The sequence below is a fragment of the Rhinopithecus roxellana genome, chromosome 3 (genome assembly GCF_007565055.1).
Source record: "Rhinopithecus roxellana isolate Shanxi Qingling chromosome 3, ASM756505v1, whole genome shotgun sequence".
Classification (NCBI taxonomy): domain Eukaryota; kingdom Metazoa; phylum Chordata; class Mammalia; order Primates; family Cercopithecidae; genus Rhinopithecus; species Rhinopithecus roxellana.
The window spans coordinates 52,041,570-52,067,761 of NC_044551.1; the positions used below are offsets into that span (position 1 = coordinate 52,041,570).

Here is a 26,192-nt window from a genome sequence, read left to right on the forward strand (position 1 = left end):
GGTCATCATCTTGTCTAATGATTCACATCTGAGATATGTGAGAGTGGTTCCTCATGATCAAATTCAGGTTCATGTTTTTTTGGCAGGCTTGCTTCACAGATGACATGTAATTCCTATTGCATGTTGACTTACCCTGGTATTATTGAGCTGTCTTTATTTTTGAATTCTGTACAGTTTCTTTATCTCCTTTCCATTTGTACACACATATATGGGGTACATGTGCAATTTTGTTACATTCATAGATTGCCTAGTGGTCAAATCAGGGCTTCTAGAGTATCTGTCACCCGGATAATGGGCATTGTAGCCATTAACTAATTTGTCATCAATCTCCCCACTTTTACCCCTTTACCCTTCTGAGTCTACAATATCTATCATTTCATTTTCTACATACATGTGAATATTATTTACACTCACGTATGAGTGAGATTATGTAATATTTGTCTTTCTGTTCCTGGCCTGTTTCACTTAAGATAATGGCTGCATCCATGTTGGCTCCAGCTGCATCCATGTTGCTGCAAAAGACATGATTTTATTGTTTTTCATTGATGAATAGTATCCCATTGTGTATATATAGCTTATTTTCTTTCTGTTTAAACACCAATGGATATTTTTATTTGTTCCATATATATTTTATTGTGAATAGTGCTGTGATAAACACAGGAGTGAGGTAGGCTTTTGATATATTGATGTCTTTTCCTTTGGGGAAAGTGAGGGAGTGCTAGATCAAACTGTAGTTCTAGTTGTAGTTTCTCTGATAAATATCAATACTGTTGTCCTAGAGACTGTACTAATTTACACTCCCATCAACAGTGTATGAGAGTTGCCTTTTCTCCACATTTTCACCACTGTCTGCTTTTTGCCTTTTTAATAACAGCCCTTCTGATTGGGGTAAGCTGTTATCTCACTGTGGTTTTGGCTTGCATTTCTTGGATGATTAGTGATGTTGAGCATTTTCACATTTATGTGTTGCCACTTGTATATCTTCTTTTAAAAAATGTCTATTCCCATTCTTTGCCCATTTTTAATGAGATTATTTGGTTTTGCTGTTGCTGATGTTCAGTAATTTGTGTTACTTCTATATTATGGATATTAATCCCCTGTTGAATAAATAGTTTGCAAATATTTTCTCCCATTCAACAGGTTGTCTCTTCAGTCTGTTAATTGTTTATTTTGTTGCACAGAAGCATTTTAGTTTAATTAAGTCCCACTTGTCTACTTTGCATTGTTGCTGCTTATGCAGTCTTAGTCATAAATGTGTTGCCTAGGCCAATGTCCAGAAGAGTTTTCCCTAGGTTTTCTTCCAGTACTTCTAAAGTTTCTGTTCTTATGTTTAAGTCTTTTTTGTTGTTGTTGAGACAGGGTCTGTCTTGCTCTGTCCCACAGGTTTGTAAGCAGTACATAATTATGGCTCACTGCAGCCTCATCCTCCTGGACTCATGATCCTCCCACCTCAACCTCCCAAGTCATTGGGACGATAACCATGCCCAGCTAATTTGTAAAATGTGCTGTAGAGATGGGGTCTCTCTGTTTCCTAGGCTGGTCTCAAATTCCTGGGCTCAAGCCATCCTCCCATCTTGACATACCAGTGCCAGGATTATAGGTGTGAGCCAATGTGTCCAATCTGTTTAAGTCTTTAATCTGTATTGAGTTGCAGGAAGTCCTACCTAGAACAATCAGGCAAGAGAAAGAAATAAATTACATTTAAATTGGAAAATAAAAATTAAATTATCCCTGTTTGCTGAGGATTTGATCTTATATCTTGAAAAATCTAAAGATTCAACCAATACCCAAAGGAATACCCAAAAAGACACAATCACACTTATGTTCTTGCAGCACTATTCACAATAGAAAAGACATGGAATCAACCTAGGTGCCCATCAACAATGGACTGGATAAAGAAAATATGGTACATATACACAATGGAATACTATGCAGGCATAAAAAAATGAAATCATGCCATTTGCAGCCATATGTGTGCAACTGAAGGCCACTATCCTAAGCAAATTAATGCAGGAACAAAAAAATAAATGCAGTAGGTTGTCATTTGTAAGTGGGAACTAAACATTGGGTACACTTGATATCAAGATGGCAATGATAAACACTGGGGACTACTAGAGAGGGGAGAGAGGGAAGGAGGCAAAGGCTGAAAAACTACCTATAGGCTACTCTGTTCACTACCTGGGTGATAGGGCCATTCATATTCAAACTTCAGTGTCACACAAAATACTCATGCAACAAACCTGCACATGTACCTCATGAATCTAAAACAATAGTTGAAATAAAAATGACAGATTTGATAAATTCAGTTATGTTTCAAGGTGCAAAATCAAATTACAAAATTTAGTAGTGTTTCTAAACACCAATAATGATATATGAGAGGGAAATCAAGAAGACAATCCCTTTTACAATAGCTACAAAACAAAACAAAATGCCTAGGAATAAATTTAACTAAGGCAATAGAAGATCTCTACAAGGAAAACTACAAAATACCGATGAAAGAAATTGAAGATGACACAAACAAATAGAAAAATATTTTATACTCATGAATTGGAAGCAATCTATGGATTCAGTGCAATCCCTATCAAAATACTGACATCATTTTTTTCCCACAAAGTTAGAAAAAGTCCTACAATTTATATGGATTAAAAAACATCTGAGCCCAAATAGCCAAGACAATCCTGAGGAAAAAGAACAAAGCTGGAGGCATCACATTGCCTGACTTCAGATTATATTACAAGGCTCTAGTAACCCAAACATAATGATACTGGTATAAAAATAAACACATAGATAAATGGAACAAAACAGAGAATCCAGAAATAAAGCCATATATTTCCAGTTAAATGATCTTTGACAAAGATGACAAGAACATACTTTGGGGAAGGGACCTTGATTTTAGGAAATGGTACTGGGAAATTTGGTTATGAAACTGAACCCCTATTTCACACTATATATAAATTCTGCGCATTTTCTTTAAACCATCTAAACCATGAATACTGCCTTATTTATTGTCTATATGAACAAAATATCCAAATCTATAACTTCAAACTTTGAATTGCACATTTATACATTCAGTAGACTGGCTTTATCTATCCAGATGTCCAACACCTGAAATTCAGATTGCCCATAAATGAAGATATTATGTGTTCCTTCCAACTCCTAAACATGTTCCACATTTTAGTCTGTCATATTTTTTAGTCATGAGGTTACCATTTATTAAATTGTATAAGACATTCTCTGAAACATAAGCGCATACCTTTCAGAGTTAATTTAATCTTGTGTATTTTACCATTATTTATGGCTCATATATCTTCCCCTCTTCTTTTTCAATATTTAGATTTAAAATATCAAGGCTAGGCAAGGTGACTCACGCCTGTAATCCTAGCACACTGGGAGGTCGAGTTGGGCAGATCGCTTGAGGTCCGAGGTCAAGATCAGCCTGGTCAACATGGTGAAACCCTGTCTCTACTAAAAATACAAAAAAAAAAAAAAAAAAAAAAAAAAAAATCAGCCAGGCATGCTGGCACATACCTGTATTCCCAGCTACTCATGGGGCTGAGGCAAGGGAATCACTTGAACCCGGGAGTCAGAGGTTTCAGTGAGGTAAGATTGCACCACTGCACTCCAGCCTGGGCGATGAAGTGAGACCGTCTCAAATAAATACACAAACATACTTTTTTATTCTTGTACTATGGCAATAGTGTAACTATAATTTCTATATTTATTTCTTATCTCCTCAATTCAAATTGCTGCCAAAAGGAAATTTTTAGACTGCAAAGCTTTCAGGTTATTTTCCTGCACAAAGCATTCTGTAGTGTGTTAGTCAGGGTTCTTCAAAGAAATAGAACCAATAAGCTAGGTAGATATTTATTACAAGAGATTGACTCACTCAATTATGGAGACTGAGAAGTCCTCCAATCTGACATTGGCAAGCTGGAGACTGAGAAGAGACGGTATTGTTCCAGTACAAACCCAGAAGCCTGAGAACCAGGGGAGATAATGGTGTAAGTTATAGCTCACATCAAAGTCCCTAAAACCAAGAGTGCCTTTATCCAAGAGGAGGAGAAGATGGATGTCCCAGCTCAAGCAGAGGGTGCATTTGCCCTGCTTCTCTTTTTTCGTTTATTTAGATCTTCAATAGATTTGGTGATGTCCACCCACCTTTGTGATGTCAATAGTCTTTACTAGCTACCAATTCAAAAGCTAATCTTTTCCAGAAACACATCCACTGATACACCCAGAAATAATGCTTTCCCAGTTTTCAGGGCATCTCATAGTCCAGTCAAGTTGGCACATAAAATTAATCTTCACATCTTGTCTTTTACCATCAGTAACAGTGATGTTCAAGAAGGGGTGCTCACTGCTCTAGCAATGTAAAAATCTATCATGGTACAGGCATAAAATATTTATATTTTTAATTTTAATTTTTACGCATAAATCTATCAGAAAGGTACGTCCAGCTTTCCACTTATTTGAAAATAAATGTAATTTTTTTTTTTTTAGTTGATACTCCTTCAGTCTTGGTTTAAGTCCTTGTTCTTAGCTTACTATCATCTTTGACATTGCCCCTGTGCCCTATATTCCTGGGCATTCTGAAATAATCTGGCACTTTTATTTTGAATATTTCTTTTGTCAAGCAGAAATTGTATATATCCAGATAATTACAAAACTGTACATTTACTCCAAAGGAATTTTGCTATGTATTTTTTTCACAAATAACAAAACACTCTTGGCATTCATAGAGGAAAAAGGAGTTTATTAAATTGTTTTTGAACTTTTTTCTCTTGACTTTTAGGAATATTTTTCTATAATGAAACACTCTATTTTTCTCTATAATAACCAGGAAAAAAAAAGGTTGTCTTTTCAGAGAAGTATCAACTCTAACAGAAAGTGTAGTTAGAGAAAAGGACATAAATATTAGGGAGGAAATATAAAATAAATGTAATTTCAAAGTTGCTCATTATCTATAATCTAATATGAATAACTGATGTGTTTTCTTAGGCAAAATTGGGATAATTATGACAATTGTTTGTCTGAGATTGAATTAGATATCTTCAGGTTATCTCAGTTGTCTCTTGTATCATTATCAATATGTATCCTGAGATCATTTTTCTTTTCCTTAAATCTTTGTTCTTATTGCCAGAAAAGCATTCTTGGGAGACTAGTCACCACAATAGATTTGTCAACCAGTAAAACGGAGAATTTAGACTGTGCTTGATGAATATCTTAGCTCACATTCCTGCTGGGCATAAAAATGTACCCAGTCTGTCAAAGAAGCACTAATTTTATATCACTCTAAAGCGACATATTTTTCAAAACCAAGACTTTGACATGTAAAAATATTGGACTTGTTTTATTACGTGTGACTTTTAAAAAATAGCTGACTGTTAATAATGAATTGGATCATATATAAAACTTAAGATACCTAACAAGATTTCTCCACTTTATGGTATTTTGTTGTGTTGGTTTCTGTGTTTGTGTGGGGTTTCGTTGTGGTAGTTTCTGTGTCTTTATGTATATAGATGGCTACAATAGCCATATTTCCAATTGCCAGTTTTACACGATCTACTGAAGAATAAAATGGTGCTTCAGAATTAGCATGATACAGGATGGTGAAAAATTTGATATTACATATATATATATATACACACACACACTATTAAATTAAATATTTTCATATTTAATTCATATCTGACTTTGGGCTATTAGTCACAACTTGTAATGATTTGCTGAAGTAATTGTGTAATAATTATGCTAATATTTACATTTTTATGCCTTGGGATAATTTTAAAACACTTTTTGATTATGATTCTTTGGAGAACTCAGTATGCAAACTAGTAACTTGGTCGAGAACATCAATATCTTCATTGGCAAAATTCACTGTTTTTCATAGAGTATTCATGGTCTGGTTATAGCATTTAAACTGAAGCATTATTATATCTGTAGTTAGCACTAACTAGGTAAATAACTCAGAAAAATTATCCACTTGAATTAAAATAATAATGAGGCGCTTATAAAGTATAATTTATTGATTGCATTTAGGCACTTTTACATTGTTATTAATTCCTTTTACAAAATAAATATTTAGATTGAAAGAGAAATACATTTTAATGACTATGTATGAGTAGAATTGATATGCGATTTATTCTACATACCATTATGTGTTTGTATTTTTATATTTAGGTAAATAAAATTTAAAATACCATAACCTTTTCCTTAGCTAGTGGTAAACAATGAAGGAGCTCACACCTGATGAAATTTATAGTCTTCTCCAGCCTATGCACAAGCTGGTGGATAGTTTTTGATCCCAGTAGAAACATGAAAATTATCCAGAAAATAATATTAGTAAAATTTCTGGTAAAACGGGAGTTAAATTTCAAATCTAACTGATATGTTCATAAAATAAGTGGAGAATAAGAGTAGTCAGGGTTCTCTAGAGGGACAGAACTAATAGAATATATATATATATTACATATATAATCCTATTATATACTCCATATTTTTTATATATATAAAATATGGAGATTATTACATATTAACTTACATGATCACAAGGTCCCACAATAGGCTGTCTATAAGCTGAGGAGCAAGGAGAGCCAGTCCGAGTCCCAGAACTGAGAACTTAGAGTCCAATGTTCTAGGGCAGGAAGCATCCAGTATGGGAGAAAGATGTTGGCTGGGAGGCTAGGCCAGTCTCATTGCTTCACGTTTCTGCCTGCTTTATATTCGCTGGCTGCTGATTAGATCGTTTTCTCCAGATTAAGGGTGGATCTGCTTTCCCCAGTCCACTGACTCAAATGTTAATACCCTTGGCAATACCCTTACAGACACACCCAGGATCAATACTTTGTATCCTTCAATCAAGTTGACACTCAATATTAACCATCACGGTAGGTAACTACAAATAATGGGTACCCATAACTCTACTAAAAATCATTAATTTGGAAAAAAACTTAGGCAATTAAATGTTGTGACCATGAAGCTCATATGTTATCTTCAGTTAACAGAGAAAAAAAAAAAAAAAAAGACTTAATTTCTTTGAGGTCATTTTTTTCCCAGCAATATAGGTTTACATAAAATATTCTAAATCATCAGTGAAAAATGTGATTATTGCTGAAATGTGACATGAATGTAAAAACATAATATATTCACAGTGTTTTCCTATGTTGTTCTCTTAGATTTACAAGAGAATGAAAAGTTAGATTGAAAAGTGACTTCTGTGAACATTGTTAGTGTATTTCTCTACATAATAGCATAAAAGTTGTCCTATTTAAAATTCATTATCTTGGCTGGGTGCAGTGGCTCATGCCTGTAATCCCAGCACTCTGGGACGCTGAGGCAGGCGGATCACCTGAGGTCAGGAGTTCGAGACCAGCCAGACTAACATGGAGAAAACCTGTCTCTACTAAAAATGCAAAATTAGCCAGGTGTGTTGGTGCATGCCTATAATCTCAGCTACTCTGGAGGCTGGGTAGGAAAATTGTTTGAACCCGGGAAGTGGAGGTTGTGGTGAGCCGAGATAGCGCCATTGCCCTCCAGCCTGGGCAACAAGAGTGAAACTCCGTCTCAAATAAAATAAAATAAAATAAAATAAAAAATTTATTATCTCAATTACCTTATCTCTGCACTAAGGTGAATCAGTTTGATCAAAACATTTGAAAATTATATTAGGTTTTAAGAACTGAGGAAAGTTCCACAGAGAACATTGTGAACTGATTGTGTATACGTATGTCATCCTTTTGAATGATGCAGTTTTAAAACATTACTTCATCTTTGGTTAGTATTTAATGGAATTTTACCTTTATAAATTAGAGAAATTGAGTAGAACAGGAAGGCTACTGGCCATGCTTTTCTTCAAGGTAGAAAATAGAATTAACACAATGTTCTCTGCTATGGAAAGAACACACAGCTCTGGAGGGTAGAACAGTAGACTACTACATGCCGTGGTGTCTTGTCATGTCCATGGCATCTTACACTGTAGCGAGAAATGCTAGCATCTCATTGCCGCATCACCAATCATTATTCATGCAGAACACACACGTTTGTTATTAGATAACTCTTTGTGTTTACTATTAAATAAAATGTTTAATACCTACAAATACTTAAAAAATCATAATGAGTTAAAAAAGTAAAATAATTTGTTTATTCACCAATAAGCTGAATCTCTCTAGGTTCCTCTCTGATCCCTTGTTCTTCTCTCTTATGTGGGGTAATCAGTAAGAAGCAAACACATTTTTTCTTCCATGTTTCAAAATACTTAGTGTATTGATTACAATAGTGATTCATGCTTTTCAGAGTTGAAAAACTTAAAGTATATATAGACTTAGAACACATTCATAAGTATTCTTTTATTCTTCAATACATTTTTCATCAAAAAGTCAACCTACCTACTGACTTTCAATTACCATTAGACAGACAGTGTTTCTCACAATTTTAGTCTTAGAACAACTTTGAGGTCTTAAAACGTATTAAAAACCCATTTTTTTTTGATTTGTAGGAGCCAATATTTACTATATTATGAATAAAAGCTAAAGAGTTTAAAAATATTCATTTCACTAGCTTATTTAAAAATAATGCAGATGTAATATGTTAACAAAAATAATTTAAACAAGTATGTTTTCCAAGAAGAAAAAAATTAATAATAAGTTCATCATTGTTTTACATTTTTGGCAGATCTCTTTAATGTTTGGCTTCTGGTGTAATAGAGTCAGCTGATTTTTTACATCTGCTTCTCTGTTTCAGTCATTGCGATATGCTGTTTAGTTGAAGCACATAAAAAAATCTGACTTTATTCATACATGTAGTTGAAAAGGGAGGCATTTTAAAATCCTTTGTCAGATAGTTGTGAGTTTTTTAAATAGCACACCGGAACTCAACAATTGGTAGTTTTTATAAAGGTTAATTCCCAAATGGAAGCTGAAACTACCTTATTAAACTTTCATATTGTGTTAATTAAAATCCATTGTTCAATCTTAAACTATGAAAACATTTGTTACCCATATATTATTTGTAACATTTTTTTACCCATGCATCAATCATTTTTTTAAAAAAGTTGTTCACAAAGATGTATGTATCTTTCAATATGGACACATATTATTTTAAAAATCACAATTGCTAATATCAATAATATGATCAGGAAATTCTTTAAGTGTTACAGTACTGTCAAACTCATGGGGGCAAATACAAGCTTTCCAAAATTTTATATTTGTTTGAAATATTGAACTTCATCACTGGCAACAAATGCTAACAAGTAGTTTCCTTGAACAGGCAGGGTCTCTTTTCACAGTCAAAAAAATATGTACCCAATATCCAACTTTAAGCAATCACAATTTTTTTCTGACACTATGCAAAAACAAAAAACAAACAAAACAAACAAACAAAAAAACTAGATATAAACTATGTTCCATGAGAGAACAGCCAGTGTAGCTCACAGCTCACAACTCCAAGTGCCACACATGTACTGGGCTTCATCACACAGTGTTAGAGCTTCATGCGTAGTTCTGATTTCTACACACTGAATACAAAAAACAATGCATGTTCAAGGGTACATAATTGTGTGTGTGCGTGTGTGTGTATTTTTTATCAAGGAGAAATTGACATCTTTTTCCCTCCCTTCATCCCTCTGTCCCCCTGTCCCTCCTTCCCCTCCGCTGTCCTCATCTTCCCCTCCCCTCCCTTCTGTTCCCTTCCCTTCCTTCCCCCCTTTCTTCCTTCTTTTCTTTTTCTTTTTCTCTTTCTTTCTCTTTTCTTCCTCCCTTCTTTCTTTCCTGCTTGTGTAAAGTGTTGAAGAATACAATGAGTTGTAATATGGTTTAGAGTCACTTTCTTGATGTATGCAAAGGCACCACTGTTTCTCAAATCAATTAATTACTTAACTGACCAATTTTTGATTTACAAATGCAAATTGTATATATTTCTAGCATGCAACATGATAACTGATATATGTAGACAGTACTGAATGGCTAAATCAAAGGCATCGGTATTTTTACCCACCATCATTATTTTTAGCATCACTGTCACTGTCAACACAGTGGAAACAAAAAATGCATCATTTGATTATTACAAAAATAGTTTCAGCCTTGAACACCCCTGACAGGCTCTCAGGGATCGCCGTGGGGCTAGGGAACACATTTCAAATACCACTGCCTTAATTTAATTTTTGATGTCACATTCTCAGTACCTTAGAATTTATGCAAATGTATTATGGGCGAACGACATAAAATCTGACATAATTTAAGAAGACATTTTAATGAACAATTTCATAGAAAACATTACTATCAAGTTTAGGTTCTCATTATCAAGTCCCTTCTAACATTGTGAAAACACATTGAAGAGGACTGACCTAGTTATTGCTCTGTGAGGCCTTTAAGCCAGAGCTACTAAATTATTGTCACTTACAAACATAATTAGCACATCTCATTAGCTAATGAAGATAATGACCATTAAAATTCTCTCCCAATTTACGGTTTCCCATTTATCACAATTTAACAACAATGCTGTTTAAGGGTAAAAACAAAATTGGCTTACAAATGACCCCTACACTTACAAGCAGTACCTTGTATCAAGGAGTGAAATATTATTTATTCATTGCATCCTAATTATATTATATAGTGGAGTTGTATTGCTGATGACATTCCAAAGCTATTCAGTCAACACAATCTGAATTATCATTTTTAGGTTGAAAGTGCAAAACCACACCATACAGAATATAACTATTTTTCTCTGGCAATCTCTATTTACATAGCAGTTATTGTTAATTTCTACATTCCAAGGAGCAATGGATTATTTATTCATTGCATTCTAATTATATTACATAGTAGAGTTGTACTGCTGATGATTTTCCAATGCTATTCAGTCAATACAATCTGAATTATCATTTTAGGTTGAAAGTACAAAGCCACACCACACAGAATACAAGTATTTTTCTCTAGCAATTTTTTTTTTTTTTTTTTAGACAGAGTCTCGCTCTGTCACCCAGGCTAGAGTGCAGTGGCGCTATCTCGGCTTGATGCAAGCTCTGCCTCCTGGGTTCACGCTATTCTCCTGCCTCAGCCTCCCCAGTAGCTGGGACTACAGGCGCCTGTCACCACGCATGGCTAAATTTTTTGTATTTTTAGTAGAGACGGGGGTTTCACTGTGTTAGCCAGGATGTTATCGATCTCCTGACCTCGTGATTTGCCCGCCTCAGCCTCCCAAAGTGCTGGAATTAGAGGTGTGAGCCACCACTCCCGGCCTCTAGCAATTCTTATTTACAAAACACTTATTGTTAATTTCTACATTTCAAGTATTTAAATAAAGGATAAATAATTACTGATACAAATAGACTATAAAAGCATTTCATAAATAATCTTATTTATAATTTGTAAATGCTCTATTTTTCAAACTCATTTTGTTTTTTCTAAAAATTTATTTTCCAGGTTTTTGTTAAGTACAATTTAACAATATATGACATAATATTTTTTAAAGTTTTCAAAATTGTTAACATTCTCAAAAGGATAATATGGAATGAAATACTATTTGGGGACTGCTGAAATAATGCATTTATATTTAAGCAAAATGTTCAATTAGGAATTTATGAATTCCTAATATTATTTTGAGGGTTGATGAATTATTGGTCTATTGCCATATGACAAATTATCACAAATGTACTGGGTTAAAACAGCATCCAATTATTTCACAGTTTTTGTAAATCACGCCTGTTAGGCCTGAGTTGTCTGGCTGTCACAAGGCAAAGCCATGTGTTGGTCAGGACTATGATTCCACCTGAGGCTCAAGGTCTTCTCCAAGCTTATTTAATTCTTTGGAAGAATTTAGTTCCTCGCAGTTGTAGAACTAGGTTTCCCATCTTCTGCTGGCTGTTAGTCAGATGTCACTTTCAGCTTGCAGAAGTAGCCCTTAGGACCTAACCAAAATAGTATCTTACTTCTGCTAAGTCAGCAGGAGAATCAGCTTGCTATGATGGAGTCTTACAATGTAACGTAACATATCGTAACGTAATATACTAACAGACTGACTATCCCATCATATTCTTGGATCCTATCTACACTCAAGGTAAAATGATTACACAGTACCTGTACAATAGGGGATGGGAATCTACCACTCTCTGATATAGAGTTATTTAAGTCTTTCTGAAATGCAAAATATATCCACCCCCTTTCAGGGTTCCTCAGATTCTCATCCCATTGCACCATCAGCTCAAAATCCAGAATCTCATCACAATATCGTCAATTCAGTATAACTTATAAATCAAATCCAAGCGTATATAAGAGGCCTCAACGTAATTCATTAAGTAGAACTCCTGGAGCACAATTCTCTACCTGTGAACTTGCACAATGTAAGAGACAAGTTATTGCCCCCCAACTCTCCCAATTTATAATGGTGGAACAAGGATAGGATTATACTTATCAACACTGTTTCAAAAATAGGAAAAATGGAAGATGAGCAGCAATAACTAGTCCATAACACCCAATCAAGAAAATCCAGCATTTCAGAAATGTTGGGGACAGCAATAGCTAGTACCTTACACTTCTGAAATGTTGGATTTTCTTGACTGGATTTTACGGCTTATCTAAAGGCTGTGGCTCTTGGTTGAGAAAATCTGTAAGGCATACCCTTAATTTATTGAAAGGAACTTAGTGTGAATTAAGTCTTCTTGACATTTTGAACTTTCCAAGATTTTAACAAAAGGTTGTGCAGTCGCATCTCCATTTTTTTTGTTGTTTATAAGATATACTTTCAGCAGCCATTTTTGGTAGGCATCTGTTGCCACTTGGAAAGGCCAATTATTTTAAAAATAATCTACTTCTATTCATGTCTAACCTTTCCACAATCTATCTCTTCTCTCACGTTTTACTATAAAATGCAAGAAGAAACCAGGCAGCATCTGTGGCATTTAGCTATACAGTTGATGCTTAAACAACACAGGGGCTAGGGGGACTAACCCTCTATGCAGTTGAATATCCACAAATAACTTTTGACTTCTTAAAACTTAACTACTAATAGGTTACTGTTGACCAACAGCCTTAGAGATAACATATACAGTTAACACATATTTTGTATGTTCTGTGTATTAAATACTGTATTCTAAAGTAAGCTAGAGAAAAAAATGTAAATAAGAAAGTAATAAGAAAGGGAAAATAGAGTTACTATTCATGAAGTGGAAGTAGATCGTCCTAAAGGCCTTCATCCTTATTTTCTTCACATTGAGTAGTCTGAGTAGGAGGAGGAAAAGGAAGGGTTGGTCTTGGGGCCTCAGGGGTGGCAGAAGTGGGAGAAAGTCCACATATAAGTGGAACCATGTAGTTCAAACCTATGTTGTTCAAAGATCAGCTATATATCCAATTTCATCATTTAAAAGCTCTGATTGGTACATAACCACAGGACACAGTTTTGCTAACATTCTTTTACTGCATAACACAATTCCATCTCTCTTCTAGTTTTCAGTAACATTCCTCACTTTCCTCTGAGCCCTCCCTCAGAGGGCTGAGGGCCTGAGCATCTTCAAAATCCAGTTTTCTAACAATTGGTTCAGGGGGATTTAGATTTTCACTCTTGTGCTTCTTAAAATCCTTCCAGCTTCTACTAACTTTCTGGTTTCAAAGCCAGTCACATTATTTTTAGGTATTTGTTGCAGCAGCACACCATTTTCAAGTCCCAAACACTGTATTTGTTTCCTGTTGTGGGTGATAAATTATCTCAAGGTTTCCATGGGTCAGGATTTTGGACATGGCCTACCTAGGTTCTCTGCTCAGGGGCTTCACTAGCAAAAATCAAGGTTTTAACTACGGCTTGACTTAGGAATTTCACAGTGAATCTCAGGGTCAGTACACCTGGAGTTCACTTTTTGATTACTCATACCAGCTTTCTCTGAGTTCTTTGGATGCAAAACCAGGCAATTGCCACCTCTTCATATTCCTGTAGTGTTAGGGTATTTTAGGACTTTCTGTTTCTGATTTAATGATACTGAACACATAAGTATGAAACTAATAATAACCAAAAACATTCATGTTGTAAGAATTGAGCATTGAATTGAAAAATAATTAAATACAAATAAATAAAAACTAAAAGTTATTATAACCATATATGTGATAATTTGTTCAATAATTAATTGGTGGATTGTTGCTAATCCAATATTATATTAGAAATAGTTACACAGCATTAATATATCCAAATTTATGTGCAGTTTAAAATTACAAACACAACTTTTCACATGGAGGATTGCCCTTTCTGCTGTTTAAATTCAGTTACTGGAATGCTGACTGAAACCAAGTATAGTAAAGATGGTTAGCAAATTAAATGAGTAAATATTGGATGAAAAAATAGTTTTTGAATATGAGTTTTCCTTGGAGGAGGACGTGACTTCAGGAGTAAAGCTTACTTCAACAGACATCTTCCATGTATTTTTTTCTTACTGCCACTCTTACAGAGAGCTTCTGATTTTTAAAAATAAAAACTTGAATTCTTATTTTTATTTAGCCTGTTTTTTTTTGTTTTCTTTTTTTTTGTTTTTTTTTGTTTGTTTTGAGACGGAGTCTCGCTCTGTGGCCCAAGCTGGAGTGCAGTGGCCGGATCTCAGCTCACTGCAAACTCCGCCTCCCGGGTTCACGCCATTCTCCTGCCTCAGCCTCCCGAGTAGCTGGGATTACAGGCGCCCGCCACCTCGCCCGGCTAGTTTTTTGTACTTTTTAGTAAAGACGGGGTTTCACCGTGTTAGCCAGGATGGTCTCGATCTCCTGACCTCGTGATCCGCCCATCTCGGCCTCCCAAAGTGCTGGGATTACAGGCTTGAGCCACTGCGCCCGGCCTAGCCTGGTTCTATAAAAACACAATGAGAAACTTACAACAAAGGATTCTAATATGTTATTATGCTGCCACATAATATTATGTTTTGCTGTTGTTACTTCTGGACAACCTGCAGAGACTTTAGTTATTGTGATTATATTATAAACCTGTAAATTGCAGAATGAATTGAAATGAAGGGCTCTGCAAAATAACATAGAAAACGTTGAAGTACTGACCTATATAATAAGTGAGAATACATTTTGTACAACTACATATATATTTTTAACACATTCCTTCTCTAGTTAAGAGTATACTTTATTATTATTTCAAGAGCTCAGACATGAAAATGAATACTGCTGAAATTTTCTGTAAAATAATCGTTGCATTTTAAAACATTAGGCACACTGAGATTGATAAAGGAGATAAGATAGTGTGATTTAAAGTGAAGTGAAATATATGTTTCTTAGTAGAATATTATAATTTCTTTTTCGAAAGTATTTGAATGGATTATTTCATTGCATTTAAATAAATGTATACAATGCAGGAAATTGAATTGTTTATTGGTGACATTTCCTAACTGACAAGAGTTTTTGTCAATATACTAAGAACTATTGAAACTTAATTTTCTTTTGTCAGATATTAAACAGTTATTCAAGGAGACTGTATCACATTTAGAGTCAGAGCTGTGCATTGAGCTCTATGCACTGTGGAGGGTGCTGCTTATTCTACCGTAGCAATAGAGCCAAGATAAAATGATCAGCCATGTGCTTTTTGCCTTCTTTCCGAACAGTCTATATTAACCTTAGCAGAAAATGTGAGCTATGTATAAATAGGTCCCCACATGCTTACACATGATTTTCCAGAGTATAATATTCTAATAGCTCAATTGTAAAAATTATTGCTTGAAAATCTTTGCTGCTTCTCACCCCAAATCATGTGAGCATGGGTTGCAGTGTACATATTGTGTACTAGTTATGATGAGCACCAGTTCCTAATGACAGCCCACATGAACACTGTGTCATCAATAGTTTCTGGAATTAAACTTGGAAATCAGTCACATCAGATATTATTTGCCTCTTAGTTTTAAGGTGGTCATTTTGGAAAACGTTCTTGGAGGTGTTATAGTAACCCTGAAGCTTATGAGTACTACGTGTTCTAATAGAATCTGGAAGTTTTGCCCTGATAAGCAGAGGATGCTGCTAGATGGATATAGACAGATAGATGATAGACAGACAGACAGATGATAGACAGAGACCACCAAGCTACTACAAATCTCGTTTTTCTCTTAGTACTTCCAGAACATCACAGCCCATTTCCTACTTTTCTCATCCTAGTGATCGCTATTTCTCATTTCTCTGACTTTAAAGGACTCAGTTATTACATTTCACTCCTAGATAACCCCTTGCAGACACTTCAGACTCTCTTCAACTCCAGATTTTTTTCTCCCAGATTCCAGCTATCAGGTATCAGACATTTCTACTGTGATCAACACTGACACATCTTAACTTCTGTCTTTATAGTACTTAGGATTACCTGATATACACTATATATTTGCCTATTTGGGTGTACACTTTTCTCTCACCCATCCCTCCCAGCCTGCCCAAAACGTGTGTCCAGAATTGCTGGGTTCTTGGTCTTGCTAACTTCAAAAATGAAGCCTCAGACCCTGGCGATTATGAGTTCCAGTTCTTAAAGATGTTGTGTCCGCAGTTTGTCCCTCAGACGTTCAGATGTGTCTGGCGCTTCCTTCTTCTGGTGGGTTCGTGGTCTCGGTAGCTTCAGGAATGAAGCTGCAGACCTTCCCCGGCGAGTGCTCAGCTCAAAAACGCCATGTGGATGCTAAGTGTGAGCAGCAGCATTTACCCTAAAGACCAGAAGAACAAAGCACCCACACCACAGAAGGAGACCTGAAGGTGTTGCCGCTGGGTGGCTCAGGCAGCCTGCTTTTATTCCCTTATCTGACCCCACCCACATCATTCTGATTGGTCCATTTTACAGAGAGCTGATTGGTTCATTTTACAGAGAGCTGATTGGTCCATTTTGACAGAGTGCTGACTGGTGCCTTTACAATCCTTTAGCTAGACACAGAGTGCTAGACAGAAGAGTTCTCCAAGTCCCCTTTAGGTTAGCTAGATATAGAGTACTCATTGGTGCATTTACAAACCTTGAGCTAGACACAGAGTGCTGATTGGTGTATCTACAATCCCTTAGCTAGACATAAAAGTTCTCCAAGTCCCCATTAGACTCAGGAGCCTAGCTGGCTTCACCTAGTGGATCTCGCACCAGAGCGTGGGCAGAGCTCCTGCCAGTTCCGCGCCTTTCTCCCATACTCCTCAGTCCCTGGACGGTTGATGGGACCGAGCGCGCTCCTGGAGGAGGCTCCCGCGGCGCGAGAGCTCACCGCCACGGGGTGTTCCGGCATGGCGGGCTGCAGGTCCTGAGCGCTGCCCCACCGGGAGGCAACTGAGGCCCGGCGAGAACTCGAGCACAGTGCTGGCGGGCTGGCACTGCTGGGGGACCCGGTTCACCCACCGCAGCTGCTGGCCGGGGTGCTAAGGCCCTCGTTGCGTTCCAAGTGCCAAGTGCGGGGCCCGCCAAGCCTGCGCCCGCGCCCGCCGGAACTCGTGCTGGACTGTGAGCGCTGCGCGCAGCCCTGGTTCCTGTCCGTGCCTCTCCCTCCACACCTCCCTGCAAGCGGAGGGAGCTGGCTGTGGCTCGCCAGTGAAGAGAGGTCTCCCACAGTGCAGTGGCAGGCTGAAGGGCTCCTCACGGGCCGCCAGAGTGGACGCCGAGGCACAGGAGGCGCTGAGAGTGAGGGCTGCTAGCACACTGTCACCTCTCATAAGTACCATGAGGGCAGTGTCTTTTATCTCTTTTGTTATGTGTTGCATTCCTAGTATAAATAATAATGTTTAGCACATAGTAATACTCAATAAATAGTTGCTGAATGACTGACATACTCCTAAAATATTTGAGGCATCTGTTTGACCTTTGTAAGTGTAATTTTTATCAGTTTTAGGAAATAGAAATCATGTATCAAATCACATTGTCAACTAAAGACATAGTAAGCTGATTTGGGCTAAAGTCAGAGAATAAGCATAATTCTTATGCTCCTGCTTTTGGGTTCTGAAAGGGATTATTATCTTATGAGAACACATTTTTACCTTAGTTTTCTTCTTTTAATATTGACTTTCCAATGTTAACACTTCAATCCGATAAGCATTATGTTGTGTATACATACAACATATATATTATTTGGAATAATGCATGTAATGTATGCGTTAGGGATTATATTCAAGTTTAATTTATTGAAATAAAAGTCATAATTCTAGAACAATATATATTTTTAATTGATTTACAATACTCCCTTGCTAATCATGTTGTACTTCAGGTTATACTGAACGTTGTTTCTTGCATTTCTATTCTGATCTTTCATATTCTCTTTGTTTGAAAGTATAGTGGTTATTCAAATCATAAAACATTAAATTTATGAAAATAACTTTTAAAACATTTTCTATTATGTAAAATCACTAAAATAGTTTATATTTAAATTTTGACCATGTTTAAGGCGTAATATTAAGTGTTTAAATAAATTGTAACACTGAAGTTAAAACTTCTTTATGTCTTGACATACCAAGGGTCAAAGAACAAGACTAAATTGCCCATATCTACATGGCTAACGCATGACAGAGCTAAAATTCTAACTGGACATAGTTTCAAAATGTCATGCCCTAAGAAGAAAAAAAAAATCTAGCAATTCAAACCTATCAAAAATTTATCTCTTCGAAAATGTATTTGCTCTCCAAACTCAGTTCTGTTTAATGTGTAACATAATAAATATGTTTTAACTATGCATAGATTTTTATATGTTGAAATATATGTTTTATATTTTTGTTTTATTTTTATGCAGGACTCAACCACAGCAATATATAAGAACACACACCAAACATTCCTGAAGTGATTTATAAGGTAAAACTTGTAATTTCTGTTATAAATTATGAATTTGTAAATTTCTGCTAAAACATTTCTGTGATAAATTTCTGTTAAAATATTATAGAAATGTCAAAATTGTTGTAGTTTCTCTTAAGGATCATCTAGAATTACACTGAATTATTTAGAAATTTAGCATATTCTGTGTTTTAAATCACTCTTTAAGAACCCAACTTTTTTTTTTATATGGGTGGATACATGTGCAAGTTGGTTACGTGAGTATATTGTACCCAGGTAGTGATATTGTACCCAGTAGTTTTTCAACCCATCCTCCCTCTCCTCCCTCTCCTTCCCTCCCTCTTCCAGCAGTCTTCCATGTCTTTTTTTCCCCTTATTTATGTCCATGTGTGCTAATTTTAGCTCTCATTTATTTAAGTGAGAACATGTATTTGTTTTTTTTTTTGTTGTTGTTGTTGTTCCTGATTTAATTTGCTTAAGATTATGGCCTTCAGTTCCATTCATGTTGCTGCAGAGGATGTGGTTTTATTCCTTTCTTATGGCTGCATAGTATTTCACGTTGTATATGTACCACATTTTTTTTTTAATCCAATCTACCATTAATGGACACGTAGACTGATTCCATGTCTTTGCTATTGTGCCTAGTATTGCAATGAACATACAAATGCATGTGTCTTTTGGTATAAAGATCTATTTTCCTTTGGGTATACACACAGTAATGCAATTGCTGGATTGATGGTAGCTCTGTTTTAAGTTATTTGAGAACTCTCCCAACTTCTTGCCACTGTGGCTGAACATAATTTACATTCTAACCAACATGAATAAGAGCTCTCTCTTCTTTACAGCCTTTCCAGGATCTGTTGCGTTTGTGGTAGCAGGTGTCATTCTTTAATTCCATGTTTAGCACTCCCTTAAGGACCTCTTGTAAGGCTGTTCTAGTTGAAATAAATTCCCTTAGCATTTGCTTATTTAACAAAAGTTTTCTTTCTTCTGCACCTGTGAAGTTGGTTTGGTGGGAAATAAAATTCTTGGTTGTATTTTCTTTTCTTTAAGAATGCTTAAAATAGGCTGGGTGCAGTGGCTCATGCCTGTAAACCCAACACTTTAGGAGGATGAGGCAGGCTGATCACCTGAGGTCAGGAGTTCAAGACCAGCCTGGCCAACATGTTGAAACCTGTCTCTACTACAAATACAAAAATTAGCTGAGTGTGGTGGCACATGCCTGTAATCTCAGCTGCTTGGGAGGCTGAGGCAGGAGAATCACTTGAACCTGCAAAGTGGAGGTTGAAGTGAGTCAAGATCACACCACTGCACTCTAGCCTGGGCAACGAGCTAAACTCCATCTCAGGAAAAAAAAAAAAAAAAAAGAAAGAAAGAAAGAAAAAGATAGGTGTCAATATCTTCTGACTTGTAAAGTTTTTGGTGAAATGTCTACTGCGCACCTCATGAGATTTGTACATGACTTTGTACATGACTTGACCCTTCTCTCTAGCTTCCTTTAAGAACTTTTTCTTTTGTGATGACCTTGGTGAATCTGATGACTGTGTGCCCTGGGAATTGTCATCTTGTGTAGTATCTAGCTGAGCTTCTCTGTATTTGTTGGATTTACATGTCAACCTCTAGGAAAATTAGAGAGATTTTTGTGGACTATATCTTCAAATATATATTCAAGCATCTTATTCTCTCCCCTTCACTCTCAGGATTGCCAATGAGTCATAGATTTGTTCTCTTTGTATAATCCTGTATTGCTTGGAGATTTTAACTTTTTATGTTCTTTTAAAATTTTTGTCTGACTGAGTTAATTCCAAGAACCAGTCTTCAAGCTCTGAGAGTCTTTCCTCGGTTTGGTCAATTCCACTGTTAATTCTTCTGATTATGTTATTAAATTCTTGCAGTGGAAAGTTCAGTATGGTTCTTTTCAAAAAATGGTTATTATATCATTTAGCTGTTGGATCATTTTACTGGATTCATTGGATCCCTTAGATGGGGTTTTAATGTTTTCTGGAATCTCGATGAGTTTCCTTAGCATCCAGATTTTGAATTTGATGTCTATCATTTTAATTATTTCAAACTAGTTAAGTTCCATAGCTGGGGATCTAGTGGACATGTTTAGAGATAAGCAGACACTCTCACTTGAATTTCCAGAACTCTTCTGCTGATTCTTCCTCATCTGGGAGGATCGGTGTTCCTTTACCCATGGTGTATGTTGAGTATAAGTAGTTGGCTATGTTTCTGGATACTTTCAGAGGGCTAGTCCTCTGTACAAGACCTTTATGTGTCAGTGGATTCTTGTGCCTAGTTTCACAGGTATGGATATTAGCAAGATAATTTTTGGTGTTGTAGTTTGGGATACAACCTAATAGATGATACTTTAGTGTAATGGCTGGTAGCTAGTCTACCACCCAGCTGCACGAGATGGTTGCATCTAGTCAGCCATCTTATCCTCCCATCCCTGAAATTACTCTTTTAAAGAATATTATTTAACCTGTTGTTTCCTCAAATAAATAATTAAACATTTTCTTACTGGTACACTTTTCAAATGTCATAGGACATAGGACCATCAAAGTAGCATTGACATTATGTCAACTTTTAGAGGTGTTACTAGATTTTTTTGTAGTTCAAATGTAGAGATATAACTGTTCCTGACTATTAATAATTATTTACCTATGTAAATCTCTTTTACTGATAATGTTTACTAATGCAAAAAGCCCTTATCATTGAATAATAATGAATTATAATAAGTGTCAATGTTGAAAAATATAGATTGATAGTTGATAAAATATACCTTTCACTGTTTTGATGAGTGATTTTTTGTTTGTTTGTTTGTTTTTTGTTTTTTGTTTGAGACGGAGTCTTGCTCTGTCACCAGACTGGAGTGCAGTGGCATAATCTAGGCTCCCTGCAACCTCCATCTCCTAGGTTCAAGCAATTCTCCTGCGTCAGCCTCCTGAGTAGCTGGGACTAAAGGCATGTGCTACCATGCCCAGCTATTTTTTTGTATTTTTTAGTAGAGAGGGGGTTTTACATGTTGGCCAGGAAGGCCTCGATCTCTTGACCTTGTGATCCACCCACTTCAGCCTTCCAATGTGATTAATAATTTTTATATACAGTTGCCTTGCATAATAAAAATCAACTGCATAAATATTTGAATTTTTTCAAAAAATGAAATATAAGAAAGCAAGTATTAAACATACTATGTTAACTTACTTTGTGTAAAGTATACTTCAACACACATATTCTGTATAGTTTCCTAACTTTTTAAATTAGTATGTATATGTGGTGTGGAATTCTCATTATTTGTATAAATGAAAAAGATTAAAAGTGCTGATATTGCACAACATTCAATATTCTCAAATCAAATCTATTGTTTCACATAATGTTCTCATTATTATTTTTGAGCATTAATTTGAAATATGGATCTTTTCTTTTGGTAATATATTAAATGCAGTGCAGCAACAGCAAAATATAAACCAAATTACAATCCATTCACTCCAAAGAGACAAGGCCATCCAGTTTTTAAGTGTAGATCCCGCCTGCCTCATCCCGCACCACTACATGTTTCTTCAATGCTCCTCAAAACATTCCAACCTTGATTACATTACAAACTCTCAGCAAGGTTGAGTTATTCTATTACACTGACTTAGAACATATCCCTATTGCAAATACAATTTTTTTGTTTGAAAATACTTTTTGGATGCAGGAATACATGTTGTAACAATAAAGAAGATACAAAAAGCATATTATGAAAGATTTTGTAGCATACATGGCTTAATTATCTTAATCATGTTATTACAAAGAAGCATAATTTTATCTATTGGTGTGAGCATACTTCATCATTATTGCAAAAATACAGTGGGTGGGTGTGTTTTATGAAAAAAATGCATCAATCTTCCTGTCCCAGAATGCAAATGAAAAATTTATAACTTTAAAAATTAAAATATAATTATAATTTATTAAATTATTTATTATGTTTAAATTTTACAGCACCATCCCTAACTCTGTAGGTAATTGTACACAGAATTATATTTATACTGAATAAATTTTTCTGCATGTTAGAGCTAAGTTTCATAGCACAATTTCAGAAAGGGTTATAGTAGAGCTTGTAGAACATCACAGATTTTATCTTACAAGTTAAAGCTCAATTATAGCTCAGTTTTTATGTTAGTTCAAGTTTCCATGGCTTTAAGTCAAATTAACAGAGTTATATGCAATGTAAAGGGGAAGAATATGATGACAATGTTCACTTACTGAATTTTACCTAAATGCTTTAGTCTGGCTGGGCGCCTTTGCTCACTCATGTCTGTAATCCCAGCACTTTGGGAGGCCGAGGCCGGTGGATCACTTGAGGCCAGGAGTTGGAGGCCAGCCTGGTCAACATGGTAAAACCCTGTCTCTACTAAAAGTAGAAAAATTACCTGGGCTTGGTGGCATGTGCCTGTAATCCCAGCTACTCAGGAGGCTGAGGCAAGATAGCTTTCTTGAACCCAGGAGGCAGAGGTTGCAGTGAGCCGCAAGATGGCTCGACTCCAGCCTGCGCGACAGAACAAGATACGATCTCAAAAAAAAAAAAAAAAAAAAAAAAAAAAAAAAAAAAAAAGTGCCGTGGGCCGTGGCTCACGCCTGTAATCCCAGTACTTTTGGAGGCTGAGGCGGACAGATCACCAGGTCCAGAATGGAAACCATTCTGGCCAACAAGGTGAAATCCCATTTCTACTAAAAATACAAAAATTAACTGGGTGTGGTGGCGGGCACCTGTAATCGCAGCTACTAAGGAGGCTGAGGCAGGAGAATCGCTTTAACCCGGGAGGCGGAGGTTGCAGTGAGTCTTGATCACACCCCCGCACTCCAGCCTGACTCCGTCTAAAAAACAAAACAAAAAAAATTGTCAGACTCCAACATTACTGAAACATTTTTAAAGGAAGTAGAACAACAACAATAACAAAAAAGTGGAAGAAAAGATTTTACACAAATTGTCTTTGTAAACTGAGCTCTAATCATGTCTTTATGTTGACTTTACATTAAATCTCACTTAATCTTCGGCTCTCTTAAATTATTGTTGAAGTGGTATTGTAAAATATAACATTCTGAGAGCTTAAGTATCAAGAGCGTTTAAACAGTGAAGACAGATTTGGTATTAATGTCCCTGAAAAAGGAAATTTGTTTCTACTATTTTGGTTAGTCATGTTTGTAATTTTCATCTCAATTTGCATCCTTAAAAAAAAATCCCTAGTGTGGGAGCCAGCAGTTTCCTAGTTAAGGATGTGGGCTTTCATTTCTGAATGTTCACACTCTTCTTCTCATTTCTAACCGATAAAAGTAAATATTTCATCAAAATTTTCTCCAGACAAAAAATTCTCCAAAAGGCACATTTTCACTTTAATGATTGGTCTTTACAACAGAATTCAAAAGATGCTTGTTGATTTTTTAGCGAAGTAGAACCATAAACTGAATTATAAATTTTAAAGGAGTTAATAGTTATTTCATAAATTAAGACTTTCCCAAGTTTAGTAGGCAATTAAATAAAAAATTATTTATTTAAGTGAAATGAATGTCAGTACATAATTTATACAGATTAATACTAAAACTTATCTCACACCATTTTGATGAAATTTTAAAAATAATTTTTTTTAAAAAATCACATAATGAATTTTGCTTGATCACATTATTTAATATTCTTCTCTTTTGTCTTCAGAAAAATGCTGAGTACTAATATATCTATTTTTTGTACAGTTAATATTAGAAACAAAGATACTTTGCTGTGCTTTTCCAATAATACTTTAGTTGTTTTTCTTTGTGTTTATTTATATATGCCTTTCTTAGTCCAATAGGTATTCCCTATGTTGTTACATAAAATAATCAAGCACATTGTACAACCTCACACATGGCAATATGTAATAGGCTGTAATTCTGTAGTCATTAATATTTATTTAGTGCATGCCTTAAGTGATTGGTGTTTGTAAACTCATTGACTCCTCAAAATTACTCTGTGATGTAGGTGTGATTACTTTCTAGAAGAACCGTGGATAAAATTGAAGTGGTGTTATTTTAAAATATCAACTAAAACAAAAGTAATTATATTAAGTTCAACATTTGCTTAAACTTGTATTTTTAAGTACAAAGCAGTGAAACTTGTCAAATGTCATCCAACAATCAGCATGGAGCCTCTACCTGCAGAAGGTCACCCAGGATTGACTTATTTTTCTGTTTGGTTTGAACTGGTAAAAACTCTCGTTTCTAGATACAGTTGTTGAGAGGTATATACTCTGTTTCCTAAATAAGTAGTTCTGGAAATGGGTATCAGAGAATTCTCTGTTTATGAGAAAAGTGGCCCTCAACTGCTTCCGCTGCTGCTAGTTTGGGTGCAGAGGTCTATGGCAAGGCGAATTTGTGCTTGTGTCTCAGATGAACATTTTTCTCTTGTCACATAGCCATGGTAGATTTATAAAGACTTGATATTCCCTGGGGGACAGAATCAAGCTGACAGTTTATGAGAAAGAATATGATTATGCACTTTCAAGTATCTTGCACATTTGTTGATGAACAGCATTATTCATGTTGCTTAAAGTCAGGCATCTCTTTTGCTTACTCAACAGTGTCAGCTGTTTGAAACATGTCTCATTGAAGAAATAACCCGGATCCAGTCGGCAGTAAATCTATCATCTTAGTATTTTAAGTCTCACCAAAATCTTCAATTTCTTATAACCTTATATGAGACTTCAAAAAAATTCAGTGATCACACACTTCACATTTAATATAAATTGATGGAAAACTAGTGTGCATTTATAAACAAATAATGTTTATATTTTTGGAAGATCGCCCAGTAAAATAATTATTTATTAGAAAAATGTGGATAGATATTTTAGCAGTCTTGTCTTCTTTGAGCTAATTGCAAATTTTCTCATAAATTTTCTTGTTTCTAAATGTTCTGTGATCTTCCACTTTAATTAAAATTCTTTATAACTTGTTCTGTGACTAATTATTTAACTACTATCTATTATTGACAAGTCAGAGTGGCAAAGTGTTTTGTTTTAAACTACTAGAATTGTCGTTTTCCTAAAAATATATCTTTTTTTTTTTTTTTTTTTTTGATGGAGTCTCCCTCAGTCGGCCAGGTTGGAGTGCAGTGGCGTGATCTCGGCTCACTGCAACCTCGGCCTCCCGGGTTCAAGTGATTCTCCTGCCTTAGCCTCCCTAGTAGCTGGGATTACAGGCGCTCGCCTCCACGCCCAGCTAATTTTTGTATTATTATTATTGTTGTTGTTATTATTATTTTGAGACAGAGTCTCGCTCTATTGCCCAGGCTGGAGTGCAGTAGCACAATCTTGGCTCACTGCAAGCTCCGCCTCCTGGATTCATGCCATTCTCCTGACTCAACCTTCCAAGTAGCTGGGTCTACAGGCGCCCGCCACTCTGCCCAGCTCATTTTTTGTATTTTCAGTAGAGGACGAGGTTTCACCATGTTAGCC

General features: G+C 35.8%; 1 protein-coding gene across 2 annotated transcripts in view; it reads left to right on the top strand.

Annotated features, from left to right (window-relative positions):
* CDH18 (cadherin 18) overlaps positions 1-26,192 on the top strand; it is a 1,132,251-nt gene that overhangs the window by 302,976 nt on the left and 803,083 nt on the right. For both annotated transcript variants that reach the window (XM_030927840.1, XM_030927845.1), the window contains exon 2: positions 18,689-18,747. The gene's annotated coding sequence lies outside the window, so the exon portion shown is untranslated. The remainder of the gene's footprint in view (positions 1-18,688; positions 18,748-26,192) is intronic.